Source organism: Aedes aegypti, chromosome 1, assembly GCF_002204515.2.
Source record: "Aedes aegypti strain LVP_AGWG chromosome 1, AaegL5.0 Primary Assembly, whole genome shotgun sequence".
NCBI classification, from domain to species: domain Eukaryota; kingdom Metazoa; phylum Arthropoda; class Insecta; order Diptera; family Culicidae; genus Aedes; species Aedes aegypti.
This window is the reverse complement of record NC_035107.1, coordinates 41,162,530-41,186,602: the sequence shown is the minus strand read 5'-3', so window position 1 is coordinate 41,186,602 and position 24,073 is coordinate 41,162,530. Positions and strand designations below refer to the sequence as shown.

At 39.3% G+C, this 24,073-nt stretch overlaps 1 protein-coding gene across 4 annotated transcripts in view; it reads right to left on the bottom strand.

The window, feature by feature from the left end:
- Nucleotides 1-24,073, bottom strand: part of LOC5568027 (chondroitin sulfate synthase 1) — an 88,564-nt gene that overhangs the window by 49,578 nt on the left and 14,913 nt on the right. For 3 of the 4 annotated variants that reach the window (XM_021842136.1, XM_021840455.1, XM_021839830.1), the window contains exon 2: nucleotides 22,634-23,257. The gene's annotated coding sequence lies outside the window, so the exon portion shown is untranslated. Of the gene's footprint in view, nucleotides 1-22,633; nucleotides 23,275-24,073 lie in introns of those variants that run through there. The other variant, XM_021841015.1, reaches the window with a different exon arrangement.

The following is a 24,073-nucleotide window of genomic DNA, read 5'->3' as shown; positions in this document are numbered from 1 at the left end:
CACTGACCTGCGATCGTTTCCAATTAGGCCTATATCGTCTGCAAAGCCAAGTAGCATGTGCGACCTTGTAATAATAGTGCCATTTCTCTGCACGCCAGATCTCCTTATAGCACCCTCGAGGGCGATGTTGAACAATAAATTAGAAAATGCGTCTCCCTGCTTCAACCCGTCTAGCGTCATGAACGATCCGAACACTTGATTTCGAACCATCCAGCGTAGCGCACATATCAGCCTAATTAGTTTCGCCGGAAAACCATGTTCAGACATTATCTGCCAAAGCTCATTTCTTTTCACTGAGTCGTACGTCGCTTCGAAATCATTAACAGATGGTGAGTCTGCAAGTTTGGTTTATTTGGCTTTACATCAATTATCTTGATAAAGCCTCGCCAACAAAAATTCTCCAATTCACTCGGTTCATGGCCGCTTCTCTCCATCCTCGACTGTGACCCACGCTCTCCAGGTCCTGGTGCACCTGGTCAATCCACCTAGCTCGCTGCGCCCCACGCCTTCTTGTTCCGACCGGATTCGTAGCGAACACCATCTTTACAGGGTTGTTGTCCGGCATTCTTGCAACATGCCCTGCTCAGCGTATCCTTCCAGCTTTAGCTACCTTCACGATACTGGGTTCGCCGTAGAGTTGAGCGAGCTCGTGGTTCATCCTTCGCCGCCACACGCCGTTCTCCTGCACGCCGCCGAAGATCGTCATTAGCACTCGGCGTTCGAAAACCCCAAGAGCTTGCAAGTCCTCCTCGAGCATAGTCCACGCCTCATGCCCGTAGAGGATTACCGGTCTTATGAGCGTTTTGTACATCGTACATTTGGTGCAAGGGTGAATCTTTCTTGACCGCAGTTTCTTCTGGACCCCATAGTAGGCACGACTTCCGCTGATGATGCGCCTTCGTATTTCCCTACTAACATTGTTGTCAGCCGTCAAAAAGGATCCGAGGTAGACGAACTCGTCCACTACCTCGAAGGTATCTCCGTCTATCGTAACACTGCTTCCTAGGCGGGTCCTGTCGCGCTCAGTTCCGCCAACCAGCATGTACTTTGTTTTCGACGCATTCAACATTAGCCCGACTCTTGTTGCTTCGCGTTTTAGGCGGGTGAACAAATCTGCCACCGTTTCAAATTTTCTCCCAATAATATCCATGTCGTCCGCGAAGCAAACAAATTGTCCGGATCTCGTGAAAATCGTGCCTCGACTGTTAAGTCCGGCTCTCCGCATAACACCTCCAAGCACAATATTGAACAACAGGCACGAAAGTCCATCGCCTTGTCGTAGTCCCCGCCGAGACTCGAACGAACTGGAGTGTTCGTCCGAGATTTTCACGCAGTTTTGCACACCGTCCATCGTTGCTCTGATCAATCTTGTGAGCTTCCCGGGAAAGCTGTTCTCGTCCATGATTTTCCATAGCTCTACGCGGTCGATACTATCGTATGCCGCCTTAAAATCGATGAATAAATGGTGCGTAGGGACCTGGTACTCACGGCATTTCTGGAGGATTTGCCGCACGGAAAAGATCTGGTCCGTTATCGAGCGGCCGTCGATGAAACCTGCTTGATAACTTCCCACGAACTCGTTTGCTATAGGTGATAGACGACGGAAGAAAATCTGGGATAGCACTTTGTAGGCGGCGTTTAGGATGGTGATTGCACGATAATTTTCACACTCCAGTTTGTCGCTCTTTTTGTAGATAAGTCATATAACGCCTTGCTTCCACTCCTCCGGTAGTTGTTCCGTTTCCCAGATTCTGACTATCAGCCGATGCAGACAAGCGGCCAACCTGTCCGGGCCCATCTTGATGAGTTCGGCTCCGATACCATCCTTGCCAGCGGCCTTGTTGTTCTTGAGCTGTTGAATGGCATCCTTAACTTCCCCCATCGTGGGAGCTGGTTGGTTTCCGCTGTCCGCTGTGCTGACGTAGCCATCGCCTTCGTTGTCCTGACCTTCTGTGCCTGTGTTCTCTGCGCCATTCAGGTGTTCATCGTAGTGCTGCTTCCACCTTTCGATCACCTCGCGTCCGTCCGTCAAGATGCTCCCATGCTTATCCCGGCACATCTCAGCTCGCGGCACGAAGCCTTTGCGGGATGTGTTGAGCTTCTGATAGAACTTCCGCGTTTCTTGAGAACGGTACAGCAACTCCATCTCTTGGCATTCCACCTCTTCCAGGCGGCGCTTTTTGTCCCGGAATAGGCGGGTTTGCTGTTTCCGCTTCAGTTTGTATCGTACCACGTTTTGCCGCGTACTATGCTGCAGCATTGCAGCCCACGCTGCATTCTTCTCCTCTAAAACCTCCTGGCACTCCTCGTCGAACCAATCGTTTCTTGAGCTCCGTTCCACATATCCGACAATGCTTTCGGCAGCGTCGTTAATGGCTGCTTTGACTGTCCTCCAGCAGTCCTCTAGAGGGGCCCTATCGAGCTCGCCCTCATCCGGCAACGCTGCCTCAAGATGCTGCGCGTACGCATTGGCGACATCCGGTTGTTTCAGCCGCTCGAGATTGTACCGGGGCGGGCGTCGGTACCGTACATCATTGATGACGGATAGTTTTGGGCGCAGTTTCACCATCACCAGGTAGTGGTCGGAATCAATGTTAGCGCAACGATAAGTTCTGACATCGGTTATGTCGGAGAAGTGCCGTCCATCGATCAAAACGTGGTCGATTTGCGATTCTGTCTGCTGAGGTGATCTCCAGGTGTACCGATACGGGAGACTGTGCTGAAAATAGGTGCTAAAAAATGGCCACATTGGAATTCGCCGACTAAGGACTCCTCGAGCGGTCTCAGTCTGTTAAATAGGATGCGCGACAGAATTTTGTACGTCGAATTCAGCAGGGTAATTCCTCTGTAATTGGCACACTCCAGTCTTTAGCCTTTCTTGTACATTGGACTATGAGGTCATCCAACCAGCCGGTGGGAAATTCATCGTCCTCCCATACCTTCAGAAGTACTCGGTGGATCGACTGATAAAGCTGCTCACTTCCGTGCTTGAGAAGCTCGACCGGGATCTCGTTCTTCCCAGCAGCCTTACAGTTCTTCAGCTCACTGATAGCCTTTTTAACCTCTCCTATGGTCGGTGGGTCCACAGCTTGATCGTCATCATCAACGTCATAGGTACGTCTGGCAAAAAAAATCTCATATAGAGTAATTCCATTTATGGAAGAGTAGCATTTTGAAGAACGCATATTGCATATTTTCTCTATAGTAAACGTCCATTATGCGAAATGTCCGTAAATTGTAAATTCGCCGACTTGATAGATTCCCTCGGAATCCAAACGGATGATAAACAAGTTACAATGGTCTGCAATAACACTTCATAGTCCGCCTTTAGAATGGTGATCGCTCGGAAATGATCACACTCCATCTTCTTCCTTGCTCACACTCCAATAGGTGTTCTGTTTACCTTTCAGCCGGTGTAGTCCAATAATCAGCCTTTTGGGTCCTTCTTGATGAGTTCGGCTTCGATGTCATCAGTACCTGCAGCTATATTGTGTTGAGTTGTTGACTGGCATCCGTAACTTCCCGGTTTTGCTTTATTTCGTTCGCTGAACTGACATTCACTGCGGTTCAGGTGTTCATCGAAATGCTAATTCCACCTTTCGATCGCCTCACGTATGTCAGTTAAGATGCTCCCACCCTAACCCCTGTACTCGGCTCGCGGCATGCAGCCATTGCGGAATGCGTTGAGCTTCTGCTCGATCTTCCGCGTTTCTTGATACCAGCACAACTGTTCCCCGCAATTTAAGTAGGGCCTGACAACAAACTCTTGGAAGGATTATTCTCCCTTCCAGATTTGTGTTCCCTGTTAGCATCCGATCAAAGTTCTCACCGGGGTTGGTAATTCAATACCGCAAGAAGGTTGGAATTGGTGGTACAAATGGTACACTATGCCCAGAATTTACGAACGGCATGTTCTGCTTCGATATGCTCGATTCTGGCTGAATTGTTTATGTTCTTCTCAATTAGTTAGATTGAACATATATTTGCGCATTTTATAACCAGATAATCTTCAAAGGCTGGTTGGTGAATAGCTGGGCATGGCGTACCATTGGTTTGTACCTCGCGTACCTGATGGAATAAACTAGACCCTGTTACAATTATTTTTGTTGCAATAAATGTTATTTTTTGAGTGTTTGTCCATTTGCGTTGAATCACTAAATAATGTGTAAAAGTCACTAAGCCTATTGACTGGAACCTTACAAAGGTATAAAAATTAAATGCTCCAAGGAAGCACATGGCTTGTGACATGTTCAAATAGACCGAGCGAAGGCAAATTTAGGACTTGATTGAGTGCCCTGTAGGAGATGGAATCCTAGACAAAAGTTCAGCTATGAGGACAGAACTTGTGCCACTGTCGAGTAACAGTTATTTGCTTAACGAAACACAATAATTTACGGGAATCACTTGAGGACTCAAACATTTAATAAGAAACCTCGTCAACCCGTAGGACTCAAAAAGTAACGTTCTCCACACAAGAAGTAGTGGGAGCCTTACAAATGTAACTTTATGTTCAGTGGTTTGTTTGCTCGTGTAATTGTCTCTAATTTATTTATTTTTTTTTGTAACGCGTAATGTGAGAATGTGCAAGTTGAGGCTCAAAGGCCGGTTCTTCAACTTCAGCATAATAAGCGTGCACAGCCCTCACTCCGGAAGCACTGATGATGACAAAGACGCGTCTTACGCGCAGCTCGAACGCGAGTACGACAGCTGCCCAAGCCACGACGTCAAAATCATCATAGGGAAACTAAAAGATCAGATTGGCCAGGAGGAAGAGTCCAGACCGACTATTGTTTCAGCGGCTGACGAACGAAAACGGCTTACGACTTATTGATTTCGCCGCCTCCAAGAATATGGCCATCCGTAGCACCTACTTCCAGCACAGTCTTCCATACCGATACACCTAGAGATCACAACAGCAGACAGAATCACAAATTGACCACGTTCTGATTGATGGACGGCACTTCTTTGACATTATCGACGTCAGGACCTATCGAGGCGCCAACATCGACTCCGACCACTATCTGGTGATGGTTTAACTGCGCACAAAACTCTCGTTAACAATGTACGGTACCGACGGCCGCCCCGGTATGACCTAGAACGGCTTAAGCTACCGGACGTCGCAGTTACATACGCGCAGTATAACGAGGCTGCATTACCGGAAGAGGATGAGCTGTATGAAGCCCCTCTTGAGGACTGTTGGAGAACAGTGTAAGCAGACATCAACAATGCAGCTCAGAGCAATGTCGGGTATGTGGAACGGAGTCGACGGAACGATTAGCTCGACCAGGAATAAAGGTAGATTCTGGAAGAGAAGAATGCAGTGCGGGCGGTCATGCTGCAGTACGACGGAGGACGGAAAACTAAGAAACTGGAATATCTTTTCGAGAGAGCAAGGATCAATGAATACAAGGAAGGCACGATAAAAGTCATCATCGACAAAAAGGAAAAACAGCATACTCGAAGCACTTTGACGGCACTCACCCCTATCGATGAAACCATGAAGAGAGTCTCCATCCCATACCCAGACACATCAGCAAACAGCTCCGCCCAAAGCTAAGGAATTTCGGAATCAATTGGGTGTTTTTTAGCAAAGACAACCATCTTAAGACTTTGTTAACACACTGGACAAGGCTGGCGTTTACAAAATCAGTTGACCTCACAGCAGCCAGTTCTACGTTGGGTAAACAATGAATATTTAGCGGAAAAAAGAAAAGGGGCCCAGATAGCCGTAGCGGTAAACGCGCAGCTATTCAGCATGACCATGCTGAGGGTCGAGGATCTTTTCGTAAAGGAAATTTTCTCGATTCCCAGGTTATAGAGTATCTTTGCAAAAATGGTCAATCGGCAAAGAAAGCTATCAATTAATAACTGAGGAAGTGCTCATAAGAACACTAATTTGAGAAGCAGGCTTTGTCCCAGCTGGGACGTAACGCCAGAAAGAAGAAGAAGAAGGAAAAGCTCGAAAGACAAAGGGGTGACTCACGATGTCATATCTAAGGTAGCAGAACATGTCTTTACATAGGGCTAATACAATAACGACGTCATTACAAATACGCAATCAAAATATTGCGAAATGTTTCTTCATCTTGGATGTGGTTGAAAGCCTGCAAATTTGAAAATAGGTTCCTACTACGCTACTCAACAGAGACTAAGGTAACGGCAATACGTGGTTCTTCATCTTGTTACCTACAAATTGTTCTCGTGACAGATCTTACGTTTCTACGATATGATGGATTTCTTCAAGTCGAGTCTAGTACACGACACTGAAGACGGCCTTACAGTTGAGTTTAAAATAGGCGTATCTGTCAAAGGATAGTTCAATTAAATTGTATACAGTCGACTCTCGATGTTCTACATCTCGATATCTCTCCCTATGTCGATGATTTTTTCGGTCCCTTCATTCTGCATACATTTTCACTCTCTTCTTCTTCTTTTTGGCATTACAGAGTGGTTAGAGTCCGCGGCTACAAAGCAAAGCCATGCTGAAGGTGTCTGGGTTCGATTCCCGGTCAGTCCAGGATCTTTTCGTAATGGAAATTTCCTTGACTTCCCTGGGCATAGAGTATGATCGTACCTGCCACACGATATACGAATGCGAAAATGGCAACTTTGGCAAAGAAAGCTCTCAGCTAATAACCGTGGAAGTGCTCTTGGAACACTACGCTGAGTAGCCGGCTCTGTCCCAGTGGAGGCGTTAATGCCAAGAAGAAGACTATGAATGTATGGAGTTTCGTGCCTGTGCCAGCCTAAGAACGAATTTTAGCAGATCCAGTCAGTTTATTTGCTTCGCGTGTGAGATGCAGTGCCGTAGCGTGCGGTTGGCCAGGTTGGCACCCGCCAAGGGCGCCAGCCGTCAGGGGGCGCCAAAATGAGCACATGGCAAATTGGGACAAACATATCCAACGGAAAACAAATGGAAATCATATCAGTGAAAAATTAAAGAAAATCTAGGTTCATTTCAAAAGCAGCGTTACCAAACTTCCAGATTTGTCTGGAATATTCCAGATTTTTAAGTCTACATTTTACAAAAATCTGGAAGATCTAGATACAAATTTATAGTGACATTCTAAGGTTTTCCATATAATACATAGGAAACCCAGTATTTTCTAGTTAAAATTTCTAAAACCATCAAAATTTTTGAAAAAAAAAAAACAACCTGACATCCCTGTTTACATATTACAGAATTCATAAGTTAAAGAGTCTTTTTAGAAGTACTTGAAATTATAAATATAAATAAATTTATATATATTATTTTTTTTAAATTTACTTCCAAATTCCAAAATTTAAGCAGTTAGGCTTCAACCCTCCTCTTTTGTGAGCTCTAATAGCCGTGAAAACTGTTTTACAAATAAATCTGATTTGTGATGTTCGATTGATATTTAAAATGAGAATGAGCTAGTAGTTTTTATCAATTATATTAATTTGATCACACTAGATCCTTCCGCAATTACGCTTTCTATACTGTTTATTAGTAAAACTACATTTCTTCAAACTTTGAGAAGGTCGATAATCACCTAGATAGCTTAGATAGGTTTTCAAACACAGTTTTATTGTATCATCATATCAACAAAATTCTTTAAAATATATTCAAAGAACCTTGAGCATAAATTTCATGCAATCCTAAACGCAAATTCTGGGAAGATTTTTTTTGTTATAAAATAATGAGCAGAAATCTTAAATTATCTTGCGTAAGATTTTTACAAAATTTTGGAAAGTTTGATTACAAGATGCTCAGCAGGATCCCGCAGGTTTAAGTAGCGGATTCTCGCACAATCCATGACATAAGAAAACGTGAGTGTTTCAGGCTCTTAGTAATGGTAGTATTTACAGGTAAAGTCTTCTTATATTTGGTTAAGAAATAAGTTTTGAGCAAAGATGGTTTTATTTTTATTTTTTTTTCTATCTTTATTAACGAGATTTTTAGCCCTGGGCTAGTTCATCTCGGGACCAACGGCTTTACTTCCCTTCCGAAGGAAGTCGTCACTGAAATTTTTAGTGACTATCTCGGGGATGGGATTCGATCCCAGGTCCTCGGCGTGAGAGGCGTGTGTTCTAACCACTACACCAGGTCCGTCCCAAGATGGTTTTATTACGAATAAACTTATAAATAAATAAATAAATTATTATTGTTTTATGGCTATATCGGTCATGCGACTCAAAGGTAAAGGGAGTCTATAGAAGTAAATGATGGAAACGAATAGGTGCATAGGCGTCGCAAGGGAGCGACAAGATTGAAATTTAATTAGGTGGTGAAAATTGAGCAAGCCATTTTAAAGTCAGTAAGCATCGAAGCGTCCTGTATTTTGCCTAGCTTCTCTACTGGAAAAGGGTTGGCTCAAAGCTTTTGAGCTTTGCTACCAACACAGGCAAAATACAGGAGGCTTCAATGTGCTCATATACTGACGGCAATCAACCGAACGGTTCTATCGATCGATGACTGATATTGGGAATTGACACGCAGTCAGAGAATTTGTCTCTATCATGTGTGCTCTTCCCGCCAGTCACCACATGATCCAGTTAGAACTGCATTTTCTTATTAGCCAAATTTCATATATATAGGAGAAGGTTTCGACCGTGATTGTATTAAATTATTATTGTTTTATGGCTATATCGGTCATGCGACTCAAAGGTAACCGTTCGGTTGATTGCCGTCAGTATATGAGCACATTGAAGCATCCTGTATTTTGCCTGTGTTGGTAGCAAAGCTCAAAAGCTTTGAGCCAACCCTTTTCCAGTAGAGAAGCTAGGCAAAATACAGGACGCTTCGATGCTTTACTGACTTTAAAATGGCTTGCTCAATTTTCACCACCTAATTAAATTTCAATCTTGTCGCTCCCTTGCGACGCCTATGCACCTATTCGTTTCCATCATTTACTTCTATAGACTACCTTTACCTTTGAGTCGCATGACCGATATAGCCATAAAACAATAATAATTTAAAACAATCACGGTCGAAACCTTCTCCTATAAATAAATAAATAAAACTTAAAATAATTTACAAATATCCTTCGGGTTCTGCCCAACAAATGTTCTCAAATTATTAATGTTTTCTAATAAGTCCTTGAAGATAATTTAAAAATTGACTTGGATGAATTTTAGTGATACTATTAAAAAGTAAGAACATAGGGAAATTTTTAGAGCCTCAATTTTTTTTAAATGAATAAATTTGTGCTGAAAATTTTATGGACAGGATCAACTGCCGATTTCTACGGAAAACTGTAGAAACAATCTAAAAAACAACGCAAAAATGAATGATTCAATAATATAAATAAGATTCCTTTAATTAACGTTTTTGGAGCCTTTAACAAATTATATGCTTTTGCTCATTGCATTTCACTAAAACTTCAAACTAATTGTCTCAAGCACTATCTGCGTTTTTTTATAAACATGCATTCAAATTTCGGAATTTCGTCTAAAAATTATCTTGATAATATCACCAGACGGTTCTTATATACAAGGTATGTTAGCTTTTTACGAACAGTTTCATAAACTTCAAATTTTAGTAAAGCCGTGAGATTCAGCATGATACTCTTTCAAAACGAAACCTCTAGGATTTTTTTTTTCAATATATTTAACGTAAACTTGTTCCATTTAAAGACAAACAAAGTTTTTGAGTTTTCACTTTGACTAAGGGGCGCACAAATGGAGGTTTGCCAAGGGCGCCATGAGGCAACGCTACGGCTCTGGTGAGATGTACCAAATGTAGAGTAAAGTGGGGCAAAAGTTCGAGTGGGGTAAGAGTTTCTTTTTAAGATTTCTAGCTCAATTCGAAACAAATCTTATTAATGTCATGGTGGTTCGAATGCTATTCAAGTAAGAGACTTTCACTCCAAATATCATAAAAATCGATTAAGATTTGGAAAAGTTATGGCTATTTGTTGTTTTTCGACGTGAATATTGTAATTTTTGGTCAAACTTTCGTTGCATGGAACCAATTGAAGATAAAATCTTTTTCAATATTTTATGTAGGGGCGTTTCTAGGCCTATCATAAGGTTGCTTTGAAGGGTATTAGTTTTTGCATAAATGCTTGAAATCAATTTTTGGCCCATAGTGGGGCAAAAGTTCGAATCAGCGGGGCAAAAGTTCCACCCATGCATAAACTCACGGAAAAAATTGCAAATTGCCTAAAATCCACATATTATCTTTAAATTTAGCATAATTTGCCCGATCGTGCGATAAATTTCACCAAAATTTTACATTTTCACTTAGTTTTGCGAAAAACTGCTATTTTTGAGTATATTACAATTAACCCGGTTTTGAGCAATTTTTTGATGAAAATTTAGTGTGTATTTTTCGGCAAACTAAGGTTTACGGCTGGTGTGAAGTATGCCTGTCATAAAAGGATCGATATTTTGTGTTTTAGCCAGCGAACTTTTGCCCCACACTAGATTCGAACTCTTGCCCCACCGGTGGGGCAAAAGTTCGAATAAGACAATCATTTTTGAAACTGTTATAACTAAAAATGGGTAAATATTTTGACACAAGTTTGTTCTGCAAAATTATAGCCATTATGTTGAAGGTTCACTGTATGGTATTTGTTTTGTTTTCACTGCTATTGTTTTCCTGAAAACTTTGATTTTACCACTAAGGTCGAACTTTTGCCCCACCTTACTCTACCATGCAAAATACGCTAATAAGACCAGTCCTATGCTGGAGGAGGACCTGAAAGCATTTGGAGTTTTTGAATGTTGGGTGCTTATGACGATCTTAGGCGGTCTGCAAAAGAATGGTGAGTGGTGGTAAAGGATAAATCGCGAGTTCGTTGAACTCTACGGTAGACCTAGGCTAGTTTTTTTTTCTCGCGAAAAAATATTGTCTCACTGAAAATGCAAACTGCACAACGACAGACTCCATCCATTTAACATCGATTGAAGCTCAAGTATTGATGTACATCTTGTCAAACAGAATTCTGTAGCTAGTGTGTCAATTTTTCTATTAGGGTCAGTGTTCCCTTAGTGGACAGTCTCCTATAGTCGCACTAGTGGCTTTTTACGGCCGTTTTGCTATGAATCTTCTGAAAATATTTGTTGACATGAAGGTCAGGAGCTATTTATCTAAGTACCATTGATACACAGCTTGATTTTGTTCAAAAAATGATCGAAATAATTAGTTTTGCTTAAAATTTGAGCTCCCTTGCGCCTATAGTTAACTATTTTTTATTATACGAAATAATTAATGAATTAAGTACTTTTTTACATCAAACGAAAGCTTCTGATCCACACTTTCAAGGAAAAATATAAAAGCTTTGTAAAAATACGGTTTTGATTAGTATTATGCCAACGCCGTGATGCTAGTGCTACTAGAGGAACAGAAATTAGAAATAGTGCTACTATAGGCACATGTATTCCTATAGTGGTGCAAGCGATAATAAATGCAAACATATGAGTTTTCGCCGTTTTCATATTTTTTCCACAAAACCAAGATAAAAAGCTTTCAGATGATGTAAAAATAATGACGCTAGCGTTATTTTTCGATGTTATACGAATATTTGTTCTTAGCTATGCGGCTATTGGTACATCGACCCTAATCTTTCTGTGAAACTTTTACTCTTCAAGTTTCTAAATCGGTTGACGTCAAACAAACTAGACATGCTTGCGTAACGAATTTTATCCTCGAATTCGTCACTTTGCTCATCGCAACACTTCACATCACATAGACCTACTCGGGCTACACAGATCATCATTCATTTCATTCAACTTTCCAGCGTTTAATTTCTGCCAAGTAAGACTTCCGCCCTCTGACTCCATCACGAGGACCACCACTCGACTCGGATACATTTTTGCACAAATCAACTAAATGTAGCAACTCGGATTCATTTCTGCTTTGTCACCATATCTGCGTCGGCTACTCAAGCTACCTCCGACGACGACGAAGACGGTGACGATTGGCCGAACTCAATTTAACCCTTTCAGCGACCTATATAGAGATTCGCGGAAAATCCTAAGCACGTGAAATCCATTCACAGGGATACTAGTCTACCCGAGTCTCTAGTGGCTTTTGGCTCCGCATCCAGTCGTCGGGGATGATTGATGTGTTGTCGTCAGTGGTGGTGGCGATTACCGCCATTGTAATCACACTCGTGACATTGATCGCCGGAATCGGCAATCAGTCGACGACCCGAAGGTCGTCGTCATGTGTGTGTTCTTTCGGGATCTGTCACGCGAGTCGCCTGTAAGGGTAGATGTCAAGCAATACGGTGTGGATTCCCCAATTGAGATTTATGGAAATGGAGTACTGGGCCAGTGTGCTTTGGACCAGCTTGGATGATCACTAGAAATGTGAGATGCATTGAGGTGGTTCCGATTGCGACTGGCGAGTGTTGCGACTTGGAGAGCGTTAATCGAGCTTAAGTGTCGCTAATGACAGGAAGCTCCAGGCGAGTAGGTGGCGCACTATCGAGTCGCTCGAAAAAGATACGGGGCATGTTGATGAATGAAACTCTCCGTCATTCATAGAGTTGACTAGACCAAATGAAATATTGCGTTCGAATGGAGCTGTTTTTCAAATATTTATTCGCAATTCAGGAAACGATACCACCCGGGATGTGTATTAAGATCGACATTTTTGCACGATTGTAACACGTGTTCGGAATTCGTTCGACTCAATTGACTTGTTCCTCCAATGATCTTACGATTCGATTCGCACAACTCATTCATAGCTAAAGTAAATACTTTTAATCTGCCCGTTCCATCAGACGCAATTTCTGTCGAAAATAAAAACTGACTAAGCCGCAGCACATCTCGATATTCGTATCCGCCTTTCTGCAGAGCTTCAACAGAGGCACGCGTGTTTTCTCCGAGTCACTGGTTTTAAGTCTTCGACGGTCGGGGTCGACGCAGACTATATCGTTCCCCATCGCCTCCAACCTTACCGCTTCTTTCACTGCCGACTTGTGATCATGATGGCCGTAAACATTGTTGTATTATTAAGTCACTTTCTGCAAAAACATTTCCCATCTGCCGGTGGGAGGGAGCGCATCACCTCAGTGTTTTGTACTCTTGCTGTACAGTGTACACTATTAAGGTTTGAGAAAGCAATGTTCCCTGCCAATGTTCAATACAGAGTGCCCATGTATTTTCTAGTTTGTTTTGTTAACTGCTAAACCATCAGTCTTTAATCGTCATCCCAATTGATATCTTTTGTAAATAAGCCTCTAATTCGCTATACTTTATATTTATCAGTTACATAGACCTAGGGCCATCCTATGCGTGTTAAACAGAATCTATGACAGAAGGTTGAAGGACAAAACGTAAAAGGAATAGTAGGTCGAAAGTCCCATACAACAGTCTTGTTTATATATATCCTTCACCATGTGTATAAAAATGAACACACTTCGTTTGGAAATAATGCGGAAAACCATTAAGTTTCAGTAGTCACTGTAGGGAATAAGATTTATAATGAAAAGTAATGTTTTCAATGAAATAGGAACAATCACATTAATCGAGAAAATAACAGATCGCAAGAATCAAGCATAGTAAGACAAGTTTAAAAGAGTAGTCTTAAAAGTAATCTGTGCGTTAGTGTCGATTGAATAGGAGGGGGGATTAATACCGGACAAAGTTGGAAAATTGAGAAATCAAGGTCCAATCGAGATGGTGTATTAGAAGAAAAGAAAGGTTTTATGGAGAGTAATGTTTACGTAGAATAACACATGCTTGAAATATGCATGCTTTATTGGAAAAGTAAAGATGTTTAAAAATCGTTAAAAATTTGACGTAACGCCTTAAATTTGAGCTTAATTAGTAATTATTTTGAGTACCGTAAAATGGGGAGTTAAGAGATGAAAAAAAAATCGACACGAATTTCAAGCAATTTCTAGTATGTCAATAATTGAACAAAGGACAGCCCTACCATTCTCTCCTCGTGTATTTCAAAAGCTAAATACAATTATAAGGATCCTATGACAGATTTCTGAGATAATCATGAAAGTGTGTGATTTTTCACGGAAATGCAAAATGGTGTGTTAAGGAATTTGAGTTTCGTAAATAAAACCATATTTTTCCAACAAAAAAAAAAAAAATAATCTTTTTGCTGAATAACTTTGATGCTTTCATACAATTTAATATGTTATGTTCAACCATAATCAGATAGTACATCAATATTATTGAACTTGCAAATCTTGCAAACGCAAACCGTTTTATTTTAACTGCTAAATTTGGAAACCATCAATACATCGTAAAATTGTCTTGAAATAATTTTTGTACTTAAATGCAACAGGATCATAGCCTATATATTTGCAGATTACGAATACTATAATCTATGCAGAGCATCTGTATTAATATCTAGAATATAATGATAATTTCAACAAGCTTTTAGTGTTAATAGGGGAAATGGCCAACTTGCCCTGTAAAATAAACACTTCACTAAACAAAGTATTTACATGCAACACCCAGTGGCATGGTCGAAAAAATACTGAAGAAGAAAAATGTTCCAGTATGGAGCAGAAATCTAACGCTCATTCTAGGAAATGTGTTTAGTGCTAGACGAGGCTGCAAAGTTTCTCTAAAAGAGCTCAGAAATGGCAGAGAGTCTATATACAGAGAGTTGCGTGAAGAGGCTTCTTTGGATGATTGTTCTTCTTCGTCTTCGAAAATAGCCCCTATTTGTTTTGCTGATCTGCTCGATATGTAGACGGTTTGAGTGTTCGATAGGTAGATTTGGTTTCACTCTTCGCGCAACTCTTCATTTATGGACTCTGAGAAATGACAATATATTATTATTGTTTACCACTTCAAGGATCAATTGCTCCAAAACCATTTCCAAGTAAAAGAAACATTCAAACTTTTCAAACATTTTACCAGTGTGATCAAACAAGTTTTAGAAATATTATCATGGAAAATCTCATATTTACTTCAAGATCAAGATTTTCCTACCATTTTAACCGATTTTCGAGGTATGACATTTTGGTGATATTCAGTAACAAACAAAATAGACCCCTTAACTTTTATAATGCAGTTTTACTTCACGGAACAAGCCAAAACTATATTGGAATATATCACACCATGAATCGAATGAGTTTTGTAACTTGGAAAAAGTAGAAAAGATAATCCATAGTGCTTCATAGTTTTGAAGTTTAATGTATTTTGCCTATAAAATTCGAACAAAAATGTTTTCAATCGTTTTCAATACCTAGACTCCACAATGCTTTATTTTAACAGACATCACCTATCACATAATGCAGCTCACAATCCTCCGAACAAATCAAGCATTTCAGATGACCGATATATAGATTTTTGACATTTTTGTGACTTGTCAAACTTTATGGAGAAGTTAAATCCCTTAAAACCCCACGAGTCCTCAACTCTCAAAAATAGTTTGAATTACGCAAGCATGATCGAATGTTATCATAATTTGGAAGTATGCATGTATTTTGTACCATATATAAACTAAATATGGACAAATTACAATTTTGGTCGAGTACCTTCTGTCCCCCAGTTTCATACAACATGAATTATTATATGATATCTAATTTTTGCACCAGTGTTACAAAATACATTCATTTTTCATGGATTCCGTCGATCAGGGTATCAAACATGCAATAAAAATAAGAAAAAAGAACTTCCAGGACAACATCGTAAAATGTGTTATTTTTCATCATATATGATAGAGGGGCCCAGATAGCCGTAGCGGTAAACGCGCAGCTATTCAGCAAAGACCAAGCTGAGGGTCATGGGTTCGAATCCCAACAGTCGAGAATCTTTTCGGGTTGGAAATTTTCTCGACTTCCCAGGGCATAGAGTATCTTCGTACCTGCCACACGATATTTACATGCAAAAATGGTCATTGGCATAGTAAGCTCTCAGTTAATAACTGTGGAAGTGCTCATAAGAGCACTAAGCTGAGAAGCAGGCTCTGTCTCAGTGGGGACGTAACGCCAGAAAGAAGAAGAAGAAGAAATGATAGAGGTTATCGATGAACATCTTACAAACTAAGATAAACTCAAGTTGAAATCGAGCCATTTCCAGATCGTGTCCGGTATTGGGAGCTAACTTTTATGACTGGCCAATTTGGTACAAGAATACATCATCAAAATGTAATGTCAAAATTCATGTTTATATTTTCAAACTTACTTTTGTACGATAAAAAAATGATGATGTTTATCATTAATGGGTAACAGGACCGCATAAAATCATTATTTTTGTAAATATGAATCTAATGGCTTAAGTGTCCGGTACTGGGGGATCTCCCCCTATGTAGAAATTTTCAGGAAAATTAGATTTGTATGAGATGGCGAACTTCAAAGTTTGAGCGTTATTTTCTCAATGCTTACTTTTTCTATATAGGACAGTTATACCTTTACGGGTAGCAAAGGACAAAAAAGAAAATAGAAAGGATCGAAGCTCAAAGAGGTCGGAGAGTTACTCACCAAACAAATCATTCTCGTCCTTTAGACTTTTGTTGTTTCAGCCTTTTATACCTAAATCTAAACATTAGCAGCGATTAAGCTAAGCCATGCTAAAGCGTTATGTAAAAATATTAAAAAGTACTTATTACAGTCTTCGAGAAATGGAAAGAATTTTGGTTGGACTACGATTGTAACTAAAAACATAGGTTTCTTCTGCGCTTCCAGCATTGGAGTTTGTATTAGTGGGTTAAGGTAAAAATGGGATCTTTTCGTATTCCTTCCAATATTCTTTTCGTAAAATAAGATTTAATATGCATAACGCCATTAATAGTTACAATTCTCGTATTTTTTGCGTTTGTCTTGTACTATCAGTACCAACACTACACTGGATAAACATGGTTGAATATTATCAAATTGATCTGCAAATGGTTTTTGCCCTTAAATATCTACGAAAAAAATGATGTTGCGTAAATGTAATATTTGATAAGTACAAACAAACAATTAGTATTCTAGCATTTTTAATATTACCAACATATTTTTAACTTGCTGATTTCCGTATCGATCCACGAAGATGGTCAAATAGCCATACCGAAACGTCAGTGTAATGTGAGAATACAGCATGCAAACCCCTGGGAATGTGCCGGAGTTACTTGTATTTATTTACTCTTCGCTTGTGTTTTCTGTCTATGTGTAATGTCATCAGTAGTAAGGCGCCATCCATATATTACGTAACGCTCTAGGGGGAGGGGGGAGTAATCTCAAGCGTTACGTCCCTTACAAACATTTTAATTTTTTCATAAAAATGCGTTATGGATGGGGTCAAAAATTTTCAAATTTAGCGTTACGTGGATGGATGCTTCCTAATGAAATGAAAGTCGGCGATGATAAATAATTAATCAACGCAATTTTGAAGGACTACAAATCGAAACTTCCAAAAAGCTATTCCAAAAGTATCAGCAAGTTTTTGGATTAAAATAAGTAAGCCTCATTGTAAATGAAGGCACTTATGTACTATTGCAGATACTGAATAAACAATCGTAAAGACTGCTGCTAATGGTAAAATGCTTCAGGCTAAATATGTGCTGGAATTTTGTTTGGAAACATTTCTACAACGCTGGGGAACTTTTTTACAACGGGAGGGGGTTCAAAAATTTGGAGGAGTCAAGAAAGAAGAGAAATGCCTTCAACGTTTCATTCAGTAATAGTTCTAGTAGTAGAAAGGAATTGAAGAATATTCTAGGAAAAAAAACTTCAGAGGTATTGATTATATAACTTCATGACTTTTTCCAGCAGTTGCAAAGATTCCTCCATAAACTATTTCAAGGATTTGTCAATTGTCAAAGAACTAAACTTTTGAATTTCTTTGGGAATCGAACCCGGAGCCGCCATGTTATTTTTTCTGGAATTAATGTAAGATTTTCTTTTAAAATACCTATATAGATTCATTCAATCCTTGACTTAAGATATCCTCAGGATGTTTAACTCCATAAATGTCTCATTTGATCCTTTTTCTGAGGATATAATTAGGCGATTCTTATGGAAATGCATTCTAGAAGACATCTGAACGTTAGTCCGAAGAAAAAAGCTTTGGATAAAACACTAGCAACTTTTTCGATACATAATGATCAAGTTTGGTACATCTCAGTTATTCATAGACTGGTTTGTATGAAATTTTCACAAGACGAACCTTGAATTTTAACATATATTTTTAAATGATTTTTTCCAATCTAGAGTTTAAAAGTATGACATTTAGAAAAAAGTGATTTTTTGACGAATTTTTTTAAACAATTTATCTGAAAATAGGAAAGCCCTACGCAAAAACTGTCTCCAGCAAACTTGTTCATCTTGTCAAAATCTAAAACATTGCTAAAGATATCATAAAGTTATTGCTTCAACTTTTTGAGTTACATGAGTTATCAAAATTTGTCAAAACATTCTCTTTAGTCGAACCGTTATTGCTTTTGAGTTCGTGATTGGGAAAAGCGCTAAAAATATATGTTTAAATCCAAGTTATGATGTGCCATGCCGTGCCGTGTCAAAAAATCGGACCTAAGATCTAAGCCTCCAAAATTGTTCATTTTTATGGAAAAAAAAAGTTGCAAATGTATTGTCCAATACTGTATCCATGGGAACATCTTTGAGAGTTCATTTATGATTTTTTTTTCTTGAATTCTTTCAGGATTAGCACCAGTCACTGTTCCAGTGACATATCTTCCAGATTTCTTAAATTTTTCCAAAGATCCATTCAAAAATGTCTTCAACGATAACTTGAGGAAGTCTTCCAAAATAGACACAGAAACTCACTCAAAAGTTTATCTTGAGATTCCTTTAAGCATGCTTACAGGAAGTCCATCAGCAGTTCAATCAGAGGTTTCTACATGAACTTTCCCTAATACGTCTACAAAAAATCACATGGACTTTCTAATGAAATTTACTTCAGAATTGCTCCCGAATTTTTTAAGTGTCAGTTCATGGAATCGAAGAATCAGAAAAGGAGATTCAAATTCAAATGTACCTATTGAGGAATTTCCGGTTGAATTTTATGTAGGAATACCAGAAAAAGAACTTCTGAACAAATTACTGGATCAGTTTAAAAAAAAATCACAATCAAAACTTGAATAAAATAGAACAACATAAATTCATTTATAATTTCTTGACGAAACTCTCAAGGATTCCTCAGAAGAACTAAAGGAAAACAATGTTAGATGCGGCTGCATGAAAAACGTTTGATATCTCGCATAACTTGTGATCTCGCCCTGAAAGCCATTGGTAACCGAGTGTGTAGCTTGTTGTTACAGAGCAAACAAACGGATTTACTATTTAGCATTGCTACGATAACGAAAATATTATCCTCTATCTTTTAATGGTGTCAGTTTTTATCATGGTCCATTCATTTGCTCAGAAACAAGGAGCTACACACTCGGTTACCAATGGCTTTTAGGGCGAGATCACAAGCTATGCGAGATATAATCGTTGAGAAGTTCTTAGCGAAATTCCTACATAACCAGCAGTAGAACTTTTGAGATATTTCTACTGAATGATTTCACAACTTTAAAAATATTCAAGAGAAAACTCTTTAGGAATTAAAAACCATGCAGAGAATTTCAGAAAGAATTTCTGGGGAAGTTTAGGAGGTGATACCTGAAAATTTTCTAGAAACATACCTGGAAGAATAACTTTAATAATTCTCAAAGTAATTGAAGAATAAACTTTAAAAGCCCTGATGGAATTGCTTGGAAAATTATTACTTAGAGAAATGCTTGTAGATATCCTCGGTGAAATTCTTCAAAGATTCTTGTAAAACTACTCCACAAATTTTCTGAATAATTGCTAACAGAATGTTCAAAAATTAAGTGATAAAGCACTTTTTTAAGCTTTACTAATTTTATGTTTTCAGTCCTTAGTTGAAAGAAGAATTATTTCCAAGAATTCCTTTAAACATGTTTGATGTACATGTTTTTAATTATGAATCGTGGTTTACGGCTAACCAGCCGAGTGGAAGTTTATCAACTACCGAAAAGCTAAACATTATATATAGTTTGCAATTAGATTAAATGGACAAATTGATGTGAAGTTTTGCGAAAAAGTTACACGTCTTCTCAGTGAGAATAATTAATCTATATAAATAAAAATGGAGTGGTGTTTGTATGTCACGAAATGGCTTCCGAACGGGTCAACCGATTTGAATGATTATTTTTCCGTTTTGTTCGTCAAGTGTTCCGACGTGTTTGTGTGTATAAAAATCCCAGGATATTCAACGGGAAAGTCGGAAAAACAAGCGTGAACGAAACTGTCATTTTGTATGGGACGATCCATAGCATTTTTCAACAGCCTACTTGATGGCAAGACGAAGTTTGCCGGGACCACTAGTTAATAATAATTAAAAACAAGTATTTATCGAGCAACGGACTCATGTTCGGTAACCGGTCGTTTGAGAACGTCGCGACCCATTGGAAGCCCACACAATAGATACCTCAGCCAGTACAGTTGCTGGCTAGTGTTGTGTGCTATTTCATTATTTAAAAAATAATGCGCTCTCGGGCTAAGCATTGGATATATATAGGAAGCGTTGTGTTTGGATGGGCATCTAATTCTTCCGAAAGAGGTGCACTTTGCGAAAAAGGACCACGTGATTATTGAGCTGAAATTCAGGTTAACTTCTGCGTTCATGAGTCCTCTCATGGCGTAGGGGTAACGCGCACTAACTAGAGATCAGGGAGTCGTGAGTTCGATTCTCACTGAGAAGACGTGTAACTTTTTCGTACAACTTCACATCAATTTTTTCCATTTAATCTAATTGCAAACTATTTGTAATGTTTAACTTTTCGATAGATGTTTGATGTAATTGCAAAGAAAAATATTTAAAAAATCCTAGGATAAAATTTCTAGAAAATTCTCTCAGATTCCTCAATGTTATTTCTAACGATTTTTTTTGGCGAGTCACAGGTTCAAGGCAGACATAATTGAAGAAATGATAAGTCACGAAGTTGCTCAAGGCAGAATGTCAAACAATACAGGGAGCAATTTGCAAAATACCTTGAGATATAATCACTAGCAGTCATTTCGAAAAATATTATTAGGACTAAACTATATATCAGCTATTATTCCTGGAACGAATTCGATAGGGAATACTAGAAAAAAAGGTCGGATTCCAGACAGACCGGACTAGATGATATTTTGGCGTTCTAAAGATGCGTTAAGGACTCCATTAATTCTGATTTCTTCGATGCCAATTTGATACAGATGTATCATAGTTTAGTTCCATTATTACAGCAAATGATGCCAATATTTTGATATTTCGATTGCTGCACACTTAAAATAAATAGCAGTATCTTCTTCTTTCTGGCGTTACGTCCCAACTGAGACAAAGCCTGCTTCTCAGATTAGTGTTCTTATGAGCACTTCCACAGTTATTAACTGAGAGCTTTCTTTGCCGATTGACCATTTTTGCATGTGTATATCGTGTGGCAGGTACGAAGATACTCTATGCCCTGGGAATCGAGAAAATTTCCTTTACGAAAAGATCCTCGATTAGCGGGATTCGAACCCACGACCCTCAGCATGGTCATGCTGAATAGCTGCGCGTTTACCGCTACGGCTATCTGGGCCCAATAGCAGTATCCTGTGAAATAAATCACCGAATTCGAACTGTAAACAACAAAAATACAGATTTTCCTGTGAAATCTATTATTTTACCGAAAAAATCCGAGAAATCGACTGTTTTACCGGAGAAAAACCGTGAAATCTACTATTTCACCGGAAAAAATCCGTGAAACAAACAATTTTACTGTAACCCTGTAAAATATTACCGAACAGTTCAGTAACAGCATTATTTTCACCGAACTTATGTGAAATCGTGTGACAGCCGTTAAGGCAGGCATGAGATTCCTTTTGTTTCAGTTTTTGCACAGTATTATCAAGCAGTGAAAGCTGACTTAGTGGTAGCAAGCCTGCTTCCTGATCGGAAGGTCGGAAGTTCGACTCCCAGTCGAACCATTTTCTTGTTTATCTTTTTGATTTTGTTTAATCGTTTTACAGATTGTTCGGTGATTTTTCACCGAACCTTCAGCTGTTGAGATTACGGTGAAATTTCACCGTAATCCGTATTTTTTTTAAGTTGCGGTTAAATTCCCATCCAATCAATATGTACTATGTTGGTCCTTTCCCTGATGTAAATCTTTACTGAAGAAAGTCTAATTTTATAGAAAAATTCCTTCTGAGACATAAGCATCCATAGTTTCAAAAATGCACTGTTTATGGACCTTTCTGGACAATAACCCCTTCCCGCGATGAACCATCCCCCTTTTAAATTTTATTATGTTGTTTTTAGTAAGACTCAAATAAATTTACTTTCCAAAACTGCAGTAAAATCAAAAATCCATTTGTGTTTCGCGAAGTTACAGCGATTTGAATTCAGAGTCAATATGATTCCAAGGAAATTGAAAATAAAAACCTTGCGCGAATCAAAAAACTCACGGAAACTCACCAACGTGTGAAAAAAATTAACAAATCGGTTCATTAACACAAAAGTTACAGTCCCGTCAAAGTGCCCTGGGGTCATATTAACCCCAAACACAGACAAAGGGTTAAATATTAACGATACTTTTCGACAAAAATAAGATTTTTCAGGAAACCTGATGCAATCAAATCCAATCACTACCTTTATATCATTCAGTAAATTTTGCATCGCCTTCGTAACGACCCTCACAAAAACATATCTCTCTTTCGGTCTCCACTACCAGCCTGCAGTCAATAAATCGGACCACGTAAGTGAAATTGAAACTTACCTCCTGCATAGCTCACTGCTGGAAATGCCTCGCCGTGGATGCCGGTTTTTCCATGGCTCATATTCCGCCTAATCGCCTCTTCGCCTCTTGTGTGTGCTGAATGAACCCCCGGAGTCTACCTCGGTAAGGTGCACATAAAAAGCCTGCAATAATCACACTTCTCCAAGCCGGGGCCAGGAATGGTAATTTCCAAAGGCAAGCAAAACTTCCACTGCTCGGCAAACTCCGGCGAAACGTAGGTATTGCGTCTTTTGCTGCTGCATTGATGGCGAAGACTACGTAATACGACTCACACACCTTGCGCGCGAGAGAGAAGTGACGCGTAAGCCCCTCCGATTTCGGTGTGACCCTCAGATAACGCCGAATCCCCGGGACTTTAGTTTGGAGGCGATTTTTCTCCTCAATGGCAAATTTTTGTGTTCGACGCACCTGAAGCGGTGGCCTTATCACTCCACCGATGCACTCACACTAGCAAGCAAGCGCGCGTACTTTCAGAAGAGCCGCCGCATGCTTGCGCACTTTACGCTTCCGATAATATGCGTTTTCACCCCCAGAAAGCCGCTGCGCCGTCGAGCACTGACTGAAGAAGCCGCAGCACCGCCGTGCGCTTGACCGAGTTTTTATCTGTCGAAGATTTATCGGCATTCGATATAAGTGTCACACTAAGGTGGCCCATTTTTAAAAGGAAAAATCAATCGTTCAAAAATCTTGAGTTACAATTAATGACAGAAGCTTATAACCATATGCTGTTTTTTCATACAAAATTTTCATGTTAGGGTATTTGCATCATAGCTTCTAATAGTACGAATTTAATGACATTTTAATGACGAACTAATAAAGTTAATACAGTTTTGTATGTAGTGAATTCATTATATTTATGTCATTTTTCAAAGATTTTAAGGTGATTACAGAACAAAGCCACACCTCAAATTTTCAAGAGCACAAGACTTGAGAACCAAACAATGCTCCGCGTTGAAAATTTATCCCATTGGTCACCACCAGCGAGCAAGTAATTTGATTGATTTTCAACGCGAACTGTTGACAGATTCTCCAGTCTTGTGCTCTTGAAAATTCGAAGTTTGGCTTCGTTTTATAATCACCTTAAGAGAGTTTTGTTTGATGACAAAAGTAACTAATAAGAAATTTTTTGGATTAAATTAAAAAACGGCATGTTGTGGGTGGTTGGTGTGTTCTGCAAATTTGCATGATTTCCAAAAGTGAGCAATTTAAGCCAAATCAACCACCCACAACTTACCATTTTAGAATTAAATTAAAAATCTCTTGGCAATTTACGTTTTTCTTTGACCAACCCTCTGAAGCTCTCTGAAAAATTACTGAAACGTAATAAACGCATTACAGGCAAAACTTCAGGTTATTTGTAGTTCGTCATTCAAATTTGAGCCAATTCGGAATACCAGAAGCTGAGACACAGGTCCCCAG